This window comes from Lissotriton helveticus, chromosome 6, assembly GCF_964261635.1.
Source record: "Lissotriton helveticus chromosome 6, aLisHel1.1, whole genome shotgun sequence".
NCBI lineage: Eukaryota > Metazoa > Chordata > Amphibia > Caudata > Salamandridae > Lissotriton > Lissotriton helveticus.
Genome location: NC_136067.1, coordinates 1,883,157,187 through 1,883,178,736, shown reverse-complemented (window position 1 = coordinate 1,883,178,736; position 21,550 = coordinate 1,883,157,187).

The following is a 21,550-nucleotide window of genomic DNA, read 5'->3' as shown; positions in this document are numbered from 1 at the left end:
GGCCTGACTTTCCCAAAGAAGATATTAATACCGCCGACCATTATAACCCAGTTATTTTCATGGAAGCCTGGGAGGAAGTTACTTGGCATTAATTGGTCTCTGGTGATCTGCAGGTCTCCGTTTAGTTTGTTGTTCTTACTCACATAACCAGCAATGGAGTGGAAAAGCTGAGGAAGTAGCGGTGATTGTCTCGAGCGCGCACTTTTTCGGTGTCTGTTTTTGCAATGAGCCCCGCTTCCTCTTTTAATTACTTCAACACGTGGAGGGGCTGCGGCGGGGGCGCACGCACACGCACTCTGTCAACTAAGCTACATCAGCTCTGTTTCAGCACCTGCGCTCGTGCCAGGTGATTAAAAGTCCTCTTCCGTGAACCCTTCACGAGAAAAGAAACACCCTCGCACCGTTAATATTCGAGGCTCCTATGTATGCGCCTCATTCCTACTGACTACCGTTCAACGGACTGTAGGACTATGTACAAATTATACGCCTTCCTCCTTTGGGAATTTTATTATGCGCATCTTTGGAAAAGGTTATTCTGGAAAGGTTTTTTTGTTTCTGTATTTTTTTCTTTTTCTTATTCATTGAAATTTGGTGCGCTCTGTTTCACCCCGAGGCTTGTCAAGGTGCCCCACATGCAGGGTGCCCACACTGCCCAGGCGTCCTGGATTTGCCCGGACAGTCCCAGTTTTCGCCCGCTGCGCTTGCCCCGGCAGATTTCGGTAATTTTGACTCATGTCACCGTTTTTATGGGAATGGACTGAAAACCGTGGTAGGCACTTTTTGGGTGTTCTAAGCTGCGCTAGTTAGCAGCTCTTATAAGTGCGCGTTTTAAGTAACAGCTATGTTGCTGGTTTTGAAAATTAAATTTTAATTATTTCCTTACTGCCTCTTCTTTGTTCCTATCTTGATGAGAGCTGTCATTCTACGCCGCTCCGTGGATTTTAATGTGTAGTGCTTGTTCTATTTTTACAAAATGTCCCGGTTTTTGTTTCTCAAGATCTTGTCACCCTACCCACATGTGTTAAGAGTATACTGATGATTGAGCTCCGTAATCGACAGTGCACTGTCTAAAAGAATCGTACATTTCTTGATTGGCATTGGAGGCACTATACAACTCATGTATTTACTAGATTTACAAATACTAAAGGGTTTCATCTGACATGGACAGGGCCACCAATGCGCAGCACGAGCGATTAACCTCAAACACCACCGCCCTCATTACAAGAGGTCGAGAGTTGGTAAAAATAGAGCAAACAAGGCGGCAAATTTAACAGGATTTTTTTTCTTAGAGAAAAGTGGTATCGTTATCAAACAGTGCAGTAATACCACTTTTTCGCGTAGTAAATAGGTGCCTATTAGCACCAAGCCTGATGCCAAATTCGCAGTTTCCACACTTACCCCCAGATTCATCAAAGTCATGTTTTGCGAGTCCCTAATAGCGATTTTTAAGGAATCGCTATTAAACACTAGCAAAACGGGATGCATGTAGAAATCGCAATATTTTTTTGCGATTTCTACTGCTTCCTTATTTGCGATTCGCTAATTGCGAATCGCAAATAAGGAATGGCTGTCTCATTCGTTCCTATGGGCCTAAAGGCCCATAGGAATGAATGGGGAGTCATTCCTTATTTGCGATTCGCAAATAGCGAATCGCAAATAAGGAAGCAATTTCAAGGGTGCCAGGGTGTCCAAAGGACACCCTGTAGCACCCCTGAAATGGTAATGTACACTGGTGTTGCACACACACATGTCCAAAGGACATGTGTGTTTGTAACATACAACTTAGAAAAATGCACTAAAGTGCATTTTTTTGAGTTTTTGCTATTTACCAAGTAGTTAGACTTCGCGGTAAATAGCGGCCCCAGATTGCGAATTCGCAATTTTAAAATTGTTCATGAATTGCATTTAAGCAATCTCAAATTGAGATTCCTTAAATGCAATTATTCGCAATTTACCGATTTCTAGAATTGCGATTTTTGCATTTGGGATGATGAATCCCAAATGCAAAAATAGTGCTTGCAAAGGGCCAGATTCTCAGAATCTGGCCCTTTGCAAGCCGATTTTGGCTTGATGAATCTGGCTGATTGTTCCTCATTTATCTCCATCTTGCAGGAATGAAATGATTTCCAACATACGTGACAGCACTTGCCAGAACGATTTCATTACTGTAAATTGGTCGACCATCTCTTGATTGCTACCATAAGTGGCCCCAATACTTTGTTTCAGTAAGCATCCAACGAGGCTTGCCCTTCATCTTTCAGGGTGTTTTGCCCTTTCGCAAGCCTTGAACGGGTAAAATTGATCGAACCATATATTTTGCTTTATGTTTCAATTCCTTTCTTAAAAAGATTACAAGATTAGCCCCGAGAACTAAATAACTAGATGTGTTTGCCCATTCTGTATACAATCCATCATGATTCCCACAACACTTAATCATCCTTGTGTCTTTCTCTGTACCACCAGTGTAAGTTGTTTGGTTACACTTAGTTCCAACCACACTTCTTCCAACCCTCTCTCTCATTCTCAATATTAGCATATTATTACATTGCAGAGAGCCAACTCTCCAGTGCCTCCCCCCAATGGCTACATTAATCAAAAAAACAAGACTGAAGGGCTCTCTGTTAAGGGAGTTGGTAGAATTATTGCCAATTCCTAACCATGTTTAAACCTATGTGATAGGTTTTTTAGATAGATGGTTTTATTCACCTTTCTCTCAGATTTCCTAAAAAAAAGACGGATCTCCTCATCCACACTAGGTGGCACGCTTCATCATTGTGCCTTCTTCATCAGCGCTATAGTGGGGCAAGGTGGCTTCATCCTGAGCACTTGTTGGAGAAGGATGGTAATCTGCGATGAAGTATGGTTGAATGTGTGTTGAAAGTTTAAAATTATATTAGGGCAGGGCATTTTCAATCACTGTATTTGATCACGCGTGTCCATAGAAAGGTAAAAACAGAATAAGGTAGTGGAGTTAAAGCTAATTATTAGGGTTCCTCCCACACTACCTGTTACAAAAACATGTTTTCTTATGTTGTTGATTTTCATCTTTGACTGTGAGTTAAGTGAAAGTTCCACATTTTGGGTACCAATGATATGGGTAAGGTGATGAGATCCTACCATTGTGAATGGTCACATGACCTTTTCAAATTTTATTCCCGCATTTCTGTCAAGAGCTTAATTGCCAGCCATTATGGCCCTTTCCTTATGGACCAGAAATGCTGCGGACATCTCCCTTTTAGGGAGCTCTAGCTATATCCCCTAAATAGACACCTCATATGCAAAGCAATGAACACTTTGAAGAATTTCCCCAGTATATATCCCTTGAATTTCCTGCAGTGGAAAGCCATTGGCTGTTTAAGTTTGCAAACATAGATGTCAACTGATTCCAAATCACTAATCGGAGGGTTGGTACAAAAACAGTGAAGAACAATTGGTAATGCATATTTGAGCAGGTACCGTTCCAGCTCAACAGTAGATATCTATAATAGTAGTCATGGGGAGGCTCTTAAAGTTAAGTTGCTTTGTATGTTCTTTATAGATGGAGCACTTTAATACTAAAGCATTGCCATCACTAAATAACTCAGAGATAGATTCACACTAAAAATTGTGGTGCACATGTCCCACAAGCTGTGGGGTGAAATGAGGGATCAAATGAGGAGGGACATGCATCCTGAATGCTGGAACCGACTACTGTTGGCCAAACCTGCCGATAGAACCTCATCTAAATATACTCTCCAAGCTAGCGTGTATGAGCCAATTGGACTCTCAGAGGAGCATCTGTACCTGCTTATCAGATAACCCTCTGCACTTCATCAACAGTCTTGATGTGCACCATTTCCCATTTTACTTGTCCTATTGAACTGTCTATTTTGATATGTAGAAGCCAGAACTTCCTTTGGAATACATCAGAAAGATTTCTATCCTAGTAGAATGGTGAAAAGTATCTCTTGCTTTCGTTCATCTTTGCCACTAACTGATATGCAACCTGCTATTGTGTCAGGGAGCTAAGGCAGGGATGCATGATTTCAGAGGTAATACTGTCGTGTATTTCTATAGGTTCTGAATCGATCCCCCTATTCCTGACCCTATTCTGGTTAAACTACCTAGCTAGTTAACTAACAGTCAGCCCATGAGGCAAGAAATCCCCCATGATGCAGATACCGTTATCTGACGCAGTCACACTACGGCACAGGAACGTGTTATCTGATTAGGTCATAACGCTTGAGATCTAATTAGACAAGCGACATTCCTCCAGCCCCTGATAAGGCATACGACGTTCTCATAACAAATCAAACCTATGACAACCTGGAAAATCCGTGCGGCCATTGTTTTGATTTCACAGAGAACTTTTGCAAAAGAATGTGCTAACGAGCAAGTCGTATGACATCTTTATTGACGTACCTATGTCCATCCTTACGTCAATCTCGGCACCTTTAAGGTATAAATATTGCCGACCTTGCCCTATGCAAACACACGCGTGGTGACAAGACGGAGCAGCCATACTTGCCGAAGCCGAGAGCAGAAGCAGACCCCGCAGGCAGCAGCCCCGCCTTCCTGACGCGCTGAGAGACGCGCTGCTATCTCAACCCGAGAGACCCAGCACCGGCGCTTCTAGGTAGCCCTCGCAGGCAGCCTGGAATATCGAGAGCAGAGAAAGAGATACCATTCCTCATTCATCCTAAATTCCAGGTACAGAACTGAATAACCCCTCCTAGAGAATTCTTTAGTTATTCACTTGGCAAAAACAAACTTAACTTAAACTGTAACTTTCTATTCCCGCCCACGCATTAGACTTAGGTCAGGTACACGGGGTAGGCGTATTTAGAAACACCAGTTGAGTACGTTTAGTCAAATGTATATGTGTATGTAAATATATTTTAATCATTTTAAACATCATATGGCTCAGAAACCATATCAATGTTTTTACAGTATTATTTTATACTATTGCTTTTAATGTATGCACTTTACTTAACTATAAGTATTGCAATAATATCGATCCATTTCTCTTGTACGAGAAAAGAGACTGATCAATAAATAACATCTTTTATTGAACACGCCCGTCTCTTCCTTTTCTCTACATTCTGATGAGACTAAGAATGCACGTACTGACTGAGTAAAATAATTGCCTTGTGCTCACACGACTCTTGAGATTGACTCTTGATTAGGGGAGAGCAAAGTTGTCATGTTCTATGGTTGTCAGAAACTAAATCCCTTCTTGTCTAATCAGGGGAGGTAATTCTTTCCTGAACATTCGAGAACGTTTCTAGCAAACTCTGAGCTTAGCTGGCAAACCCAAAAATTAAGTCTTGTATCGACAGTAGTAGACCTAGTTAACGTCTGGCCTAGGCCTTTACTGCTGTAGGTACTATTCCAATGCGCAGAGCCTATTGGGAAGATAGGAACTACACTACATGGCGCCCAACGCGTTTGGAAAGGGCGATAAAACTAACGTAAGACATTTAGAGTAACTCAGTCGTGCTTTCTCACTCAGACCCCTTTTCCCAAATACTCCAAAGACGTCTGGAGTGGGTGAAAGGTTATTATATCCTCCAAAACCTCGCAGGAGGGAACTCCTATGTATGGTTCTTGGTCTAGTCAACGTTGAAGGATAAAACAGTTCCAGAATATTGTGCATCTAATCTCTGTTTCCATAAGAAACCTGATCTGCAAACAAATATAATACCATCCTGTCTGTAAAATGGCAGAGAGTGATGATGAAAGAGAGGCAATTAGATTAGCCACTGAAATAGCAGATGCTGCTGCTACCATGCAAACAGCAGACCCGGATATAATACTCATCCAGGTCGCCAAAAGGAGATCTATAACCTTAAAACTTATAGAAAATGGACTGACACCTAGAGGTGGCACAGTCATATTCGTAATTGAGGCACACGAATATCGGCAGACAGAGGTATACTATACATGGATACATTTTCCAGCAGCAAATGCTGTAACAAAGTACTTCCACTATTACAAAGTAGAGGAACCTCCTGAAACGTACACTCCTTTCGAGGAGGTGGAAGTACCACTCAAATTCCAAGAGCATTTGCTCTTATTTGATGGCGCCCTAAAACATAACAATCACATTACAAGGCTCGGTCCTTTAGGAAGACCAGGAGCAACGTGGCCGGTCCTAGCCGGATACACACCACATCCAGACATCGAAAGAATGCCTGCAGCAGAGCTGTTAATACAGCTAAAACAACTACTAAAAATTCACAGACAATTAGTTCAGTATGTAATGCGGACTTCAACAATTCAGCCAGCGATTAAACTACCACAGCTGACCCCTCACCAGGGGAACACAAATAAAATTACACCACAGAACATCCAATCCTGCCTAGGTAAAGTTCCGGCTAAACGGGAACAAATACCATTCTGGTTGGCACAGAAAATTACCCAAATAGAGGCGGTGTTTCCTGACACCACCCCATTAGAAAAACACAGGATTCTGACTATATGTCTCACAATGGGAATCGCACCACACATTGAGGACTGTGACACTTGGGGTACAGTCTTTGCTTCCATCTATACAAAAACGCACGGTGTTCCATCCATTTCGGTGATACCAGATGTGCTAAAACAAATTCAAGATGAATACGGTCCAGAACCTGCTTTAACTCTTGGTATGAAATTACTGAAAGACTTCAAGCAGGTCTCGGCTATATTATTAGCCAACATAAAAGGTGAAGCAGCAAACGTGGCGATCCGCCAGAGGTTAAAAGAGACAGATATAGCAGACCAACCAGCTGAAATTGCCAGAATCATAGAAAAATCCTATGAAGAACTAGGCAGAGATAGTCTAGGTGGAATACCAGTAAAACCGCAACTGACTACAAGTCCAGAAAAAATGTTTTTTAATAATAATAATAATTCACCAAAAAAGAACTGGGATGGGAACAAACAATCCAATCCTAAAGAAAAGAAATTCCAGTCCAGAGGAAGGTCTCCTAGGCGAAGAGAGAAATCTCCAAACCCGAGACAAAGGTCACCCCAGAGTGACCCCTCTGGGAATAGATATAACCTTAGAAATAGGGATAATATTAAAAAACCTGATAGATATCAAGACATTGATACACGTCCCTCTCAATCTTTTCAGAATTCCTCGCAGAAATCGGAAAGAAGAGGACGATCAGAAGAGCACGCCAAGTCCAAAGACAAGGAACCTGCTCAACTGAAAAAGAAATTACAATTTCCAAAAAAGAAGGTAGCCAGTATTAAGGTAGTTAACAATGCCGAGAATACTGAGGACACAACTGAAAAACGGAGAGTGGGCTCAGACAATGCTAGACAGCGCAGCAGAGGTGAGCATAGCTCGCAAAGTCCTTATGAATCATCTGGAGACAGTGGACACGAATGAATACCTTCAAGTGGAAACTGCAGATACCAGAGTTAGCAAGCCCCACAAAATATACGAGATAACATTACGTATAGAGGGAGATAAGACTAGGAAAATAAGGGGACTATTTTGGGATAACCTCTCCAAGGGCTATGACATCCTTCTAGCTGAAAAAGACTGGCCACCAGAGTTTGTCAGGGAGTGCCCTCATGGCGAAGAAGTAATTATGCCTGCCTTCTCGAATCAAATGCCGATTCATAAAAAATATACACTTGCTAGAAAGTGGGCAGTGGCCTTAGCACCTGCTTTATATAAAAATCATGTAGGATGGGATGAGGATTCTCCTCCTCACAAAATCCAGTTAAAATCACAACCAACTGCACAAAGGCAGTACCCAATTAAGCAAGAAGCTAAAAAACAAGTAAATGAAATACTAGATCAGCTAGAATACCAGGGGGTGATTGAAACTTGCACCTCACAAATGAACAATCCTTTGTTTCCGGTCTCCAAACCAGACAATTCATATCGCATAGTTTTGGATTACCGACACCTTAACACATGTTGCAAAACTTTTGCAGTGCAAAACTCACACAGTGCTGCACTAATGAATAACATAGTGCGCAAAAAATACAAAACTACCTTGGACATCTCCAACGGATTCTTTTGTCAAAACATAGCACCAGAGAGCAGATATTTAACAGCTTTCTCAGTAAATGGCACTCAAAAACAATTCTGTCGGTTAGCCCAGGGGTACAAGAACAGCCCGGGGGTATTCTCAGCGAGAGTAACAGAATTACTACAACTATATGATGATGAAGCATTATCTTATGTCGATGACATTTACTTAACAGATGATGACTTGGAGACTCACTTGAAAAGAGTGAACACCATAATACTTGGTTTCGCTGCAGAGGGTTACAAATTCAACTTCAAAAAATCCAGAATTGCCCATCTGAAAATCCAGTACGGAGGATATGAATTATCAAGTATTGCCTGGTTGACAGTCTTTTAAGAACTAGAAGAATTAAAAAATCTAAAATATGAAAAGACGTATCCTCTGCCAATCGACATTCTGCCTCTACGACATTACGCCTGTGTAATCTATACAGACGGACATGCTCAACCCTCCGTTTGGGGAGAACATGCATACAATCCCACATGTGAGATTACAAAAGAAGTGTGGCGCGGAGGTAAACTAAGACCTCTATTAACAAAATCACACTCAGTAGAAACTAATTCAGAACTACAAACTGAAATAATAACTTTGAAAATGGCGCTAGATAATGCGGATCGCGAATTCCCGACACTTATAGTGTCAGATTCATATTTCTGCGTCAAAGCCTATAACCAGGATTTGCAGACATGGATTCAGAACGGTTACAAAGATGACACAGATGCACCAATAAAGCAGAGACTGCTCTGGGAACAAGTAGCTCTTTTGAAAAAAGAACTACCAAAGACTCACGTGACACACTCACTGAGTCACCAGCGTGATGGCGTTCACGTTGTAGGGAATTCATTGGCTGAAACAGCCGCAGCGGCAGCCAGTAAACCGGCTCCCGTAGATCGAAAAAAGCGTACATTAAAATACATTGACGGCGAAACATTGCTGGCGGTGAAAACGTCATCAAAAGGCGACTGCTCAGCGTTACCGATCAACTATCCACTCAATTATACATACATAATCGATGCAAACTCCGTCCCTTTTGCTCGAATCCCTGGAGTGGGGGATAGAGTGATTCCAAACATGGACAGGAGAAACTTGTTAATCGCAGACGCACACATGGGCGAGGGTCTCAGACACCTTAAATTAAAAGATTCTCTGGAAGAATTACAATCACGGTACTGGTGGCCAGGCATGAGCCTGCACTACACCATGTTTGTAAAAAACTGCCCAAACTGCAACAGAGATCGCAGTGGGGAGAGAAGCAGTTTAATACCTCGTCGTAGCAAGGCAGATAATATTACCAACAAAAAGAATGGCTTGCGATTAACATACACAGGCTAGTTCCACTTATCATGTAGATCCACAGCACTCGGCTGACGTCCGGACTGTTATACAAGATTTGCGAGTCTAAATGGCATATACGCTAAGAGCATGCTACGTTCGACCATTTCTTTCACTCAGGCAATCCAGCCTGGGGGGGAAACATGGCCAAATGAGCACAGCCCAGCGGGAATCTTCTCACTTCCTTCCTGAGGGTATGGGATGGTGTAAAGAAAAAACCAAGGCAGAAAGCAATCTATAATGGAAAGGACATTAGGTTCGGGAGCTGGGTGGGTCAAACATCTAATAAGTGTCCAACGTAGTCTAAATAACTTGCCAAGAAATTCTCTGAAGGGATTCAGTCCGTACGAATTATTATTCGGAACTAGGATGTTGATCTCTGACCTTGATAGTCAGACTTCAGTGGTAATAGAAAAAACCTTTGATGTCAAAGACCGTTTGGCTATTTTGCAGGACTTAAACAAAACAAGAAAAGACCTGAGCAACATACAGTTGAAACAACAGCCAACAACCACTGAAGAATCACCACCTGTCCCAGCAAGACCTGTCTGGATTCCAAAAGTCGGGGATCTAGTCAGGGAAAAGATCGCGGTAAAGAAGGAATTTGGGCCTTCTTACAGAAAAGCAGTTCCTGTCTTGTCTGTCAACGGGACAAGATCAGTTGTACTACCGCCACTTGCTGGAAAAAAGGAGAACCGAGTTGTATCCATCGACCTGGTAAAACCACAACATGTGGCCGATAACAAACAGTAGGCCAAGTGGACTCCCAATAAGTAGCAGAACACCAAGGTTTGCTACCAGTACAGAGGTCCTATCAAAGAGGCTCATCACATTCGAAACGCCTACAGAAGAACAACAAGGACTATGCAACAATGCAATAGAACTAAGACCTCTGAAAACCCAAATAAAAACATTTAGCAGAGACACACCAATCTATACTGAAGTACCAAGTGACAATGCAAAAAACAAGAATCCTGAACCAATTGGAACAATTGACAGAACTGCATCTGGTTACTTCATCAACTTCGATGATTCCTCTGAAGGTTTCAGCGAACAAAAGACACAGCCATCATCAAAATCCTTTAAAGACAAAGCTAAGGAACTTTTGAAACAACTGAAAGAAACATATCTGGTTTCTCCATGGATTGAATTTTGGGTGGGTTTTGGTGCATTTATCCTCATACTTTGGCTCATCATGGTATTTACCTTGGGACGCTTCATTGAGGGAAAATATGCTAAAATGGACACAGCAAGTCAGAACATCAACTTGGTCCTCAAACCACACACATCTTCACACGTCGAGAAACGAGAACTTTCTTCAGAACTTTCTTCAGCCAACTTCACAGCAATTCCAATACCTGGTGGGGTAGCCTGGGACAACACTGACTATGAAATTTATGGTCCGGTCGAGATCCTGAAATATCCACACCAAATCAAGATCTCCTTGAGTGACTTTGCAAAACCAAACTCATTTGCGGATGATTGGGACTTTGAAAGTATAAACAATATGATGTCTGACTTAGTAATGTCTGCTAAATTTACAAAACATGATTATTTGCAAGGTTCTACAAATTATGATAGTATGTATTGCTATAACCATTATGGTAACCATTTCTTGCATAAATCTGCACAACCTAGAAATGTTTTAAATTATAATCAATGGGAACATTGTGCTACACCTCCAAAAGGGAGCTCTAGAACCGTTTATGACAAATATTCATATTTTTCAGGTTTTAACATAACTAATGCTGAAACATTTTATTACAAATTGTCAAACAAGACAGGGATGAAAACCATGATAACCAACACGAAATTGATATATTCAGATTCATTCTTTGAAAAAATGAATACATTTGGATTTGATTATTGGGACAAAAATGTTGATTTGAAAAGTGTTTGGGGTACAAAAGAATGGCAAGTACAGGGTTTAGAAGCTTTGTTTAGAGCCTGCATGATCCCAGAACAAATGGTATTTTTAAATGACACTGTTCAACAAACCACCTGTCTTGGCTTAGCCAAAATCAAAGATTTAAATAACCTGTCTATTCCAAAGCCAACAATGTTTAGCAATAACTCTGATACAGATGAAGGAATAGACATAAACCATATACTTAACCAAAACAGAACACATCCTGATTGGAAACAATGGTTGATCTGGCCCACAGATACAAATAACTGTCAAGATAGATTCCTGAATAAAACACAGGGTTTCAAAATGACCAGGCCAGACCCTAGATATCCCCAAATACATCACCCAGGGATAATAACAACCTACAGTGTGGGCAAATTATGCCTTCAATGGCTACAAACTTCCACACTGCCTGAAATTAAGCAACACCTAACTTTACTTACTGATGGTGCTGACTTGCGTGATTTCATACTGGGACCACGCAAACAGCGTCAAAAGCGTTTCATAGCAGCCTCTGTATATGCAGCATACAATGAGGCCTGGAAGGTTACTCAAATTGAAACAGCAGAGAGAATACGTGAAATTGATCGTATTAATTTGGAAAAATCACTTTCTGTAGTGGACAATGGGTTAATGACTCTGTCCTCCAGAATATTTTCATTGGACAGCATTGTGTCTTCAGCAATCGATATATTATCACAAGACTTACTGTTATTACAACATGGTCAGTCACAATTGCGCTCTATTGTACAGCTTGGCTGGACGTTACAAAATCTGCGTTCAGGCTATGTGCCTTGGCGTTTAATCAACACAACGTCACTATTCCAAATCTTTAACCTTACTGATAGACAAATCGGTATGGCGCAGAAGGGTGCTGATTATACAATCTTGAGCATTGAAAAACTAGAAAGATTACCAATGACAATGTCAGAACGACCTGTCAGTGAATGGATAATCCACGGAATCATAAATATTCCAATCTCAACCTTCAGGTTTCAATACTGCCAAAAATATATACAGGCTGGCATGTACGAGAAATTGGGAAAGGGGTACCTTAAAACAACTTGGAACCTGCCCTATTCACATGCATGTGTCAGTAACAAAGGACAGAAAGTGTTTCTTAGTGGCAACAATTGTGCTATGTCACTAAGCGGCACGCTTCTGTGTAACGGTATTAGTTTGCACGGAGCCTGTGAAGGGAATTCATACAACCTTTCATGTCACCAGCAAGGCGCACCTGCAACTGAAATAGAACCATTCTTTCAAAGACTCTATAATGGGAGTTACATTCTTATTGTAGACCGCAGATGTTGTAGTCTTATGCCCGGGACTCCTTATCTCGTCACCACGACGGCGAAGGTCAAGTGCTGTGGACGTTCTTTGTTCCCCAGCTCCTTACCAGACAGGGAGGCAAGGGCATGGCCCGGTTTGAAAATTACTTCTATTCGAATAGACACTTTAAGCAGAATGAAAACAGTGCTTCTTCAGACGCCTACAAGGCTCACGTCATCTAAAGAAACGTATGATCTACAAGTCGCAAGGACGACTGCAGAGATACATACATTATTATCAACTAATTCCCCCGTACATTTCGCGGAAATCCTGAGCGAAATCTTAAATATTTCTGATACCACTGGGGTCTCAAAGGTATTTAAGACAGTATTTTCGATGGCATTAACACCATTCAAAGCCATACTGGGTATTTTTCCAGATTTCGTCCATTCGATTTTTGGCGGACTTCCCCTGATCCTGGGACTAATTGCAGGAATCCTATTCCTAGTCCTTATTTTTCGTTATGGCAACCCATGTCACAGATCAAACTCTCGCGACAATGGAAGATACGATCCTAGCCATTGGATACCGGGACCGGATATCAAAAATCCTGGGACTCTCCCGGCTTAGAGACCTAAACATGACTTGGTTTCTATCATTTCGACCAATGTGGCAAAGGTGTGTTTTACCTGTACTAAGGTGTCTGCTATGCGGAGAAGAATGCGTGTTAGACACCTGTCTGACGCTACAATCGGATGCGCCGGTGGATGCAGATACACTGTTGGTTCCTACCAAGGTTCACGCACTGTGCTGCCCTCAAAGGCTGCCAATTCTGATGACGGCATTCCTGGAATCTTCACCACTACGATTGAAGAGTAGTGAAGTTCAAGATGAAAGCAGCATCGAACAGGTACGACCTTCTGTCAGCAATGCAAATCAGAATGTCAATGGAGACAATCATGCGCACGAATGCATGGTTACCCCTATTTCCGACTTAGTGGAACTTTCCCATGAAGCTGTTGACAGTTTTTTCGAAAGCCTGAATGATATGATGTTCTCTCCGGAACAGAAATAGAGACTTTTGAGTAAACTCGCACACGGCGTTCCCTGAATTCGGCCTTCAACCTTTAAAAATAAAGTCACATGAACAATTACAATCCAGTTCACGGACAGCAACTTTTTTCAGCAAGCCCTTAAAATATTTTTCTATATATTTTTTCCCCGGGACACTGATCTTCTGCTTAAAGTAAGAAACTATTCCTAGAGAACTAAGATTTCTATTTTAGATACTTTATATAGACTTTAGCTGCCCGCTGGTATGTTCACAAATATTTTATTATGTGATGAAATGGTCTCGACCTTCCTTTCTGTATAGCTATATTAAGAGCCATTTCATGTGTATTTCTCATATACCAAAAAGCAATAATGCATAACAATGCGTGTTTACTTTTGCATTTAATTCATAGCTTAAGTGCATACAATATATATGACTGCAATTTTTCAGTATATTTGAAAATTTCGAAATGCATTTATGTATTTTGGGGTGGTAAGGTATACACTATACTCTATAGTATGTTGTACTATGTTATACTATGCATAGATTAGTAGATATGACCATAGTTAGCGTGGAGTGGGTGTCGTGTATTTCTATAGGTTCTGAATCGATCCCCCTATTCCTGACCCTATTCTGGTTAAACTACCTAGCTAGTTAACTAACAGTCAGCCCATGAGGCAAGAAATCCCCCATGATGCAGATACCGTTATCTGACGCAGTCACACTACGGCACAGGAATGTGTTATCTGATTAGGTCATAACGCTTGAGATCTAATTAGACAAGCGACATTCCTCCAGCCCCTGATAAGGCATACGACGTTCTCATAACAAATCAAACCTATGACAACCTGGAAAATCCGTGCGGCCATTGTTTTGATTTCACAGAGAACTTTTGCAAAAGAATGTGCTAACGAGCAAGTCGTATGACATCTTTATTGACGTACCTATGTCCATCCTTACGTCAATCTCGGCACCTTTAAGGTATAAATATTGCCGACCTTGCCCTATGCAAACACACGCGTGGTGACAAGACGGAGCAGCCATACTTGCCGAAGCCGAGAGCAGAAGCAGACCCCGCAGGCAGCAGCCCCGCCTTCCTGACGCGCTGAGAGACGCGCTGCTATCTCAACCCGAGAGACCCAGCACCGGCGCTTCTAGGTAGCCCTCGCAGGCAGCCTGGAATATCGAGAGCAGAGAAAGAGATACCATTCCTCATTCATCCTAAATTCCAGGTACAGAACTGAATAACCCCTCCTAGAGAATTCTTTAGTTATTCACTTGGCAAAAACAAACTTAACTTAAACTGTAACTTTCTATTCCCGCCCACGCATTAGACTTAGGTCAGGTACACGGGGTAGGCGTATTTAGAAACACCAGTTGAGTACGTTTAGTCAAATGTATATGTGTATGTAAATATATTTTAATCATTTTAAACATCATATGGCTCAGAAACCATATCAATGTTTTTACAGTATTATTTTATACTATTGCTTTTAATGTATGCACTTTACTTAACTATAAGCATTGCAATAATATCGATCCATTTCTCTTGTACGAGAAAAGAGACTGATCAATAAATAACATCTTTTATTGAACACGCCCGTCTCTTCCTTTTCTCTACATTCTGATGAGACTAAGAATGCACGTACTGACTGAGTAAAATAATTGCCTTGTGCTCACACGACTCTTGAGATTGACTCTTGATTAGGGGAGAGCAAAGTTGTCATGTTCTATGGTTGTCAGAAACTAAATCCCTTCTTGTCTAATCAGGGGAGGTAATTCTTTCCTGAACATTCGAGAAAGTTTCTAGCGAACTCTGAGCTTAGCTGGCAAACCCAAAAATTAAGTCTAGTATCGACAGTAGTAGACCTAGTTAACGTCTGGCCTAGGCCTTTACTGCTGTAGGTACTATTCCAATGCGCAGAGCCTATTGGGAAGATAGGAACTACACTACAATACTCAGCAAGATAAGAGGACAAGGAATATTCCTGTCTCCTCAAAGTATAACTGTGGTCACAGAACTACAGAGGAATGGAGACAGCTGTAAGCGGGGACAAGGAAAGACATGAGACAAGAAAAAGAAAGGTTTGATCATAGTAGGTGATGCACTGGTATATGACAAAAAGTCTCTTGTTAGCTTAGGGAAACCGTTTTTGACTGACACTAGAAGATTGTTATTCAGTGATACTTCGAAGTCATATTTGAGCCTGCTGCTGTAGAGACTGTAGTACTCAGTGCAAGGTGGACTGAGACTGACAACACTGAGACAGGTAAGACTCCAAAGACCTTGGGCACAACATCAGCCATGTTTCCTTTAGCTGATCAGAATGGAGATTAAGCCAGAGGCCACGCTGTAAACTTTATATGGAATTCAAAAAGCAGAGGACCGAATTTGGAATGGGGCAGAAAACCAGAATGGAAATAACAACCAGAATACAGGACAGGCAAAACAGCTAGGAGACAGGGAGACAACCAAGACAAGGGATTATGAACAGGGTTTTAAAAATCAAGGAGAGGAATACTGGGATCAACAGCAGGCTGTACCCAACAGGCTGGGACAATTAATGCCCTGTTGGTACAAGAAACTGGAACAAGGATTCAGAACAAGGAACTCAGGGATGCACCCAACAGGCACTGAACAAGTAAAGTTCTGGTGGTACATGGAATAACACAGGCATTCAGAAACATGTCAGAACAGAAAAGTAGAACAAGGAAATAAAGGGAACCAGAGCAACTTCTGTGAATACATAGTCAGAAACCCAAGTGTGAAAACAGAAATTCGGAGAATCAGAGTGGAAAAGGAAAACCAGGAATAAGTTGAGACTGAATCAAGGAAAAACAGAAAAAAACACAATGTTGCACAGGGCAGCCAGAGGAAAGCAGAACACTGCAAAAATCATTAGCAGGACAAAGGACAATTCAGCAAAAAAGACAACTGAATAAGAAAGCAGGAGCTCCAAGTAATGGCAGTTTTAACACCAATTCTGAATGCAGAAGCAATTCTTAAATCCCTTCTCCCAGCCAGAGAGAGTGATTGGAACTCATATTAGGTGGGAGCTAGCTGCAGCACAGTTCAAGCGAGAGAGGTTTAAGTCTCTCTTCAGCTCTCGGTTCACTGAAGTTCCTGGATGCAAACAGTAGGCAGAATGAAACCTCAGAGTGGAACAAGGATCAAATCTTGTTTGAACATAGCAGTAATTCATTCAAGGGATGACATGGGCATGCTAGAAGTTTTCAAAGTATGATAAGAGTCACATAAAAAACTTCGCTGCAGCTCTCAGACTCGGGAAAGACTTGCAAGTGCTTTAGGAAATGGTAAGTAAACCTTGGAATGGAATGCACAATGGAAGCAGGCTCACAGAAGGTCTTCAAGTAGTGCCACCCGATGGCAGGATCAAAGGATCCTGACATCTTGTGTCTAATAAAGAACATGAGAAAGTATTGGCTTACCCAGGGACTGCAGACATCTCGGTAGACTTCAGAGAGGAACAACAAGAGCATCTTCATGCCACTGGAACCTTTTTGTCAGTTCTTTTGCGAGGGCCCAGGGTTTCAGAAGGGGTATTTTACTTCATTGGATATGTATTAATACATATCCAACGAAGCAAAATACCCCTTCTGAAACCCTGGGCCCTCGCAAAGGTGGTGCACTGTGCCGGCGGGCATGCCGGACGGGCAAATCCAATCAACCAAGTCAAATGAGCACATACTCGGGAAGAGTGTGACAAGACTGTCCTCAGTTGAAATGCGTTACAAGAACTATTAAAATTATTTCTGGATTTGCGATCTTCTCGAGTGTACTCTCATTTGACTTGGTTGGTTGGATGTTATTATATATGTGTATTTTACTTTTGGAAAATAATTATAATTTTTATATTTTTTTAAAACCATTAAATATATTTTATTTAATACTTTTGTGTTATTAATAATATATTTAGGGGCTTATTACGATGCTCCAACCGGCACCATCGCAATCTCGGGATAGACCGACCTCAGGTCGGCAGTACCGACTGCCTGATTATGATGCGACCAAACACTGTTCGGTCGCATACTCCCATTTTTCTATGGGAGCTTGTGTTACGGCCGAAAACCGGATGTAATACATGTTCCTATAATGAAATGGGGGTGTTTGTAAAACCCTGCACCCTGTGACAGGCACCCCCTTGGCCACCAACCATTGACCACAGAGGGAAGGGGGCCCTGCTCCGGGCCCCCAAAGTCGCTTTCTGAAAGCTTTTCCATCTCAGAAAGGCCAGCACGGAAAGGCTGTCAGAAGCCAAGCCAAAGCCAGGCGGCAGAAACACTGTCTATAGGGGATTATTGTGCGGGTCCAACCAGCCAGAAGGCTCCGAGAGCCGATCAGAACCGCATCGAAATGACCAGTCCATTTACACTCTGACCGCCAACATCGTAATTCGGCAGTCGGATCGCAAACTGACCGTGTCGGTCAACATCGTAATCGGCCCCTAAAGTTCACTTTTTAAATGTATATATATATTTTAAAAAACAATATATTAGACAACTATATTAATGACAAAGATATTGTAAAAATATTTTTGTAATTTTAATAATAAGTATAGGATGACAATATTTTTGAAATTAACATATATGTCAAGCTATTTTTGTATCGGGATGTTTTGAGAGTTGATATTTTGTCATGTGACTCATTAATAAACATATTCCCTTTGGATAGCTATTCAAAATGTAGTTCAAAGCTCTTCTGCTTGAAGGTGGTGGTGAAATGACCCCTTGCCTAAAATACATTGTCACTCAACACTGTTATTTCTATACTTAGGGTCCGATTATGACTTTGGCGTTGCAATGGCGGGTCCACCCTGTGCTGCCCCGCCGATACCATGGTCAGACCATCTGCCAGATTAGGAATTTTCTCCTGCCTGGCAGGCTTTGTTTTTGACTTTCCCATGGCGGTGCGTGAAAATGGGCATCGCAATGGAAATGCCGAAAACAGTTCCTGCACAGCATGGACTGCAAAGTCTATGCAGTGCAGGAACTGGTATGCATGCACGCCTGAGGGCAAATGTTGTGCTCCCATGTGCATCCACAGAATGTGAGGCACCTGGGGGCACTGTAGGGCCCCCTTTGCCTCCTCTCCACCAACGTTTTCATGACAGTGGAACCGCCATGAAAACCGTGGCAGAGAGGAAACTTGTAATATGCTTGGTGGGACCGCGGTGGTCCCGCCAAGCATATTACTGCCTCCTGACCGCCATAACACTCCCAGGGAATGGCGTTTCCCTGGTGGCTGCAGGGGGGGGGGCTGTGGCAGTCCCACCACCCAACTCATAATAGGGCAGTCGGGAGACTGCCACCGCTGTGCCCCCGTGCGTCCGGCAGTCTGTGGACCACCAGACTCGTAATCAGGGCCTTAATCTCTTGCTTTACTGTCCAAAACCAGGCTATTACCCACCCACAAATGCACCTTGCAGCTACACAGATATAAACCTTCATGTTTGGAACTATATAAAGAAACAAACAAACTATGGGCCTGATTACCATGCTGGCCAGACGAGCGTCCGACCGGCATTGTTGTGGTAAAGGGACCGCCTGCCAGGTAGTCGGCGGTTCCAACCACCAAATTAGAATCCATCTGCCCTGGAGGCAGTCGGAAACATGCCTCTTTACATTGATGCTTGTCCTGCGGCCCGGAAAAGGGTTGCAGCACAAGTACAAGTGCCACCCGATGCAGGGACATTTAGGGGGGAATCACAGGTGCAGAGGGCCACAGGGCTGTGTGCCCTGCTAGGGGCCCCCCATACAGCCTTTCAACCAGCCTTTTTATGTTGGAAGAACCAACATGAAACGGCTTGCAAAAAGGTAGTTTGTGATCCCCAAGGCAGTGCCTGATAAGGCACTGCCTCCATTGTGTGGAAGGTGATCTGACCCCCCGCCCAATGCATATGTAGATGTCAATGGGACCGAGAGCATGTTGGTCCTACTGATATCATGATCGGCCCCTTTGTGTTTGAGTGTCATGGATGATAACAGAGAATTCTTACTGAGTACCTACCTGGCGGCCAAGACATGGAACTCCCTCCCCATCCACCTTCGGCTGACCCAGGACCACCTCGCCTTCAGGAGACAACTCAAGACCTGGCTGTTTGAGCAGTAGCGCCCCCCCTTCCCTCAAGCGCCTTGAGACCCTTCCGGGTGAGTAGCGCGCTATACAAGTGTTATGATTGATTGATTGATTGAGTGCTTGCACAGGAACAGAAGAAGCTAGTTCCCTACTCCCTCTCAGGGATTTCCCAGAGACCGATATAAAATCTCATCTCTAAAAGACCCCAAAGGGGGAAGGGGAGTGGACAAAATAATAAACAACAGAAGAGTCTGGTTCTGGACCTCTGATTTCTCAACTGCTCCCTTTGTGCCTGTCCGTTCAGCTGACTGCGATACTGTGGAGACCTGAGAAAACTAAACATAACGCAATTACTGTAAAACCCTATTCTACTCTATTCTTTCTGCATACTTTCTCCAATGTGTTACTACATACCCCAACGTCCTAAGAACTGAGCTTCTCTTCTTTGTGATTTTTGACTTTAGTGATTTCTATCTCACTCTTCTTTACTGGTGCTGCATTCAGTAATGTTAATCTGTGAATTACATAACTCGTTACTAAGTTTGTTCTACCTATCACTATTCCTCAAACTATGTAACAAATTCACTAATTACACCTACCAGTATTTTCTGTTTGTATATCTTACTTCTTTACTTTATATATCTTTTATTAATCCTTATAACTTCGCAGAGTTGTAATTTATACTGCTGAATTTAATTTGTTCCTTCTTTTTTTTTATTTACAGGAATTGAAAAATACGATCCAGAGGTTAGTACCTTATCTTTCTCTATCAACTATGCACATGCATTAATGTCTTAATTTCATTTTCTTTAATGCACAAATACTCTAAAATTTTATGTCACTTAGCTTATGAATTCTTCATACTCTCTTGTATTTCAGAACACTGCTGTCGCCCTCGTGAAACTCTTCTCTTTCGAAGATGACCAGAAAACTCTGAGGAGGAAGGAGGAGCAACGCTAAATAGAAACACCCAGACGAGCCCTTTTTACCTTCAAAAACTGAATCTCAACTCGCGGACGAGAGCGGATGGAAACGATCTGACGACGGGAGTCCAGACGGAGGGATGTTGAGAGAAATGAACTGATGTAAACTAAGGGGTAACCGTCGATTCCACGGAGCAATTCTCACACGATGCAAACACTAGAATTTCTTCAGTGAAGTGTGCATTCATTAGGGAGAGCGCGCTTCACCTAAGATTCCACACAGCTGAGAGGAAAACATCTAGACCGCCACTGTGGTTTGAAACTCGGTGACCATCTTGGAGTTTTGTTTATTCCACAACGTTCTCCAAGTGTGGTTCCTGATTGGATTTTCTTCCTTCAGGCACTGTCTTGGGCGCTGTAATGCACACACTGTGTCGACCAGATGGTCTGGAGGTCTGACATTGAGTTTCTAAATCAAAAAAAAATTTAGAAAGGTGAAACTAATTTAAAGTATTCTATTGAAGTACTTGCTTCTAAAAAATTCAATATTTCCCTAACTCAGAATATCCTAAAAGAAAAGATGCAAGATATTTGAGCATTACAGCCTAACACAAAATCTAGATAACCTACTAGCTAATCAAGGGCATATGTACTAACGTACAAAACACTGCTCACAAATTATGACCTGTGTTCTTGTGACCAGTGTGGAGTTATGTAAATTGGCCTAGGTACTATTGTGTTAGATTGCAAAATTCCCATGTGATATGGGCCAAAATCTAACCTACCTCATGAATATTAATGAGGTAGGTAACAAGTTATGACTTTCTCCAATTGGATGCCATCAAAGGGATAGTGGCCTTCTAGGGTCATCAGCCCACAATGTCTGTGATTGCAATTAACAGAAGTAAACATTTTAAATGTAAGCAATATTCCTTAAAGGAAAGGGGA